This window comes from Schistosoma mansoni (genome assembly GCF_000237925.1).
Source record: "Schistosoma mansoni, WGS project CABG00000000 data, supercontig 0041, strain Puerto Rico, whole genome shotgun sequence".
Classification (NCBI taxonomy): Eukaryota; Metazoa; Platyhelminthes; class Trematoda; order Strigeidida; family Schistosomatidae; genus Schistosoma; species Schistosoma mansoni.
Window position 1 is genome coordinate 1529337 of NW_017386027.1, and position 2068 is coordinate 1531404.

The following is a 2068-nucleotide window of genomic DNA, read 5'->3' on the forward strand; positions in this document are numbered from 1 at the left end:
ACAGTCGCAGTCGGAGACAGTGAGTGCTTCAACTATATGCCGTGTCACTCTACTTCCATTGACATGACTGCGCATTGGTGATGGAGAGTTAATCGGGTAGCACGAGATTGATTGTTGAAGCGATCAACCGTTTGTCTGTCCCAATACACTCAGTACATATGTGGTCGGAAAATGTGATTTGATGGCGAGTGTACGATGATGGAGCGCTCTGACCGTCGATCCGACTGGCACTTGTGTATCGGGTGTCGGTGATCATCGGTGGTGTGTTGAGTGTTAATTATTGTCGATGTTGTTGGTGGTTTTGATGGTAGGGTGTGAAAACCTACTGCCTCCAGGGAGGATCGAACCCCCGACCCCTGGTTTACGAGACCAGTGCTCTACCACTGAGCTATAGAGGCGCGCATTTCTCTCCTCAAACAACACTACCGCACCACCTCACAACAACAACATCTTTCACACTGCGCCAACACTGTTTATTCTCGTTTCTTCCACTCATTCATCATCTCCTTCATCACTTCATCGATTGCTCGTCTTATTTCCAATATTGATTTATGCAAATTATAATATATTTTCCTATTTTTTCGGTCAATTTCCTTTCCGTTTTTTGTTGGTATTTTGATCACTTGGAAAGCACGTCAAATTCTTCTATGCATTTCCAAACTTTTTTTAATTTGTTGGTTTGCATTCGACCAGATACCATTAGTTTCATTATGCACGAATCTATTAATATGGAAATGTTTGTCATTTATGTGAATTTTGTAAATGTTGCAAGTCGTTTCTTTATAAGGTGATAAGTATTTCTGAGAGAGGATCGGCTGATAGGAACAGGTTTTGAGTTCTCTGCCAATTACTACTAACTCTATTAGTGCCTCATGCTTATCCAGATGTTGCTGGCACAAACAATTTTTATACAGTTGTTGTTTTACTGGCAGAATATAATCAAATACTTCCGAATGAAGTATGGGAAATGAGCTGAGAAATCACTGATTTCATCGACCACCACTTAATCATTACTGATACAGTTAATATCCACGTTCGGATAGGAGGTTTTCATGTCAACACTTCTTTTCTAGTTAGTGAGCCCGCGCCATCTGTGCTTGTATTAGAGGGCCTTAGATTAAACTTCCACATATATTTTTATGCTAATTATTCTCATGGCCCTCAAATTAGAGATCTGATCTAACAATGCTCACTGACTGTGCAAAGTGCAAACGTCTAACCCATTTACCTAGGCGGAACAAGCGTGTCATATCTGGAGTTAACCAAATTAGGGGTAACTTCCGGAAACTGTTTATAGACTGTCATTATATATATTCTTACCGCATAACTGTTGAGTAACTAGATTATATATGTGTATACCTGTATTCCCTTCACAGTAAGCTTTTATCTGATGCATTGACTATCATTATACGATCTACTATTCTTAGGTTATACTCAATTTATTAGTTAGTCTTTCATAATCACGGCCACATTTTGGCTTGATCCTGTGCAGTTATTTGTGATCTGATTTGCTTGCATAAAAACCATGTATGTTTGAAATGTATGATTCATCCAGTGAAAGCTGGTGTTACTGTTCTTTAAACTGAACAGTCAGGGCTAGACGGGGGGGGGACCAAAAGGACTCTAGTCTGCTCGCATCGGTCAACGCGTCATTGGTTGGAAGTCGAGTCACCTGTTTATAGTTACTAGATTAACCAGGTAACGACTTAACCGTGAGGCATAACTTCAACGTAAGCCATGAGGTCACACTACTCTCGCCTAACCTGAATAGATCCCAATCATCAACCTGGGTCACCTATATTGGTGATCTAAAGATAGGCTGGAAAAAGGATAGCCATTCTGGTTAAGTCATCCAATTAGATTACTTCAGGCCTGCTTGAAGATCTGGGATACCTGTTCCTACCATCTAGATATCCCAACAAGTTACCTTTTTTGTTTGACACATTATTAGATCTATTAATCGCTAGCATTTGTATGAAAAATTTACAGACTATCGCTCTACAAGGTATAAAAGAGTTCAAAGATATAGCGGCGGCTGGTAATGTTCACTTAAAAGAATGAACATCAA

At 39.9% G+C, this 2068-nt stretch overlaps 1 non-coding gene across 1 annotated transcript; it reads right to left on the minus strand.

Annotated features, from left to right (window-relative positions):
• Nucleotides 1–327: 327 nt before the first annotated feature.
• Nucleotides 328–398, minus strand: Smp_tRNA_02189_Thr_CGT.1.1. The gene has a single exon. It is a non-coding gene (tRNA).
• Nucleotides 399–2068: the final 1670 nt, after the last annotated feature.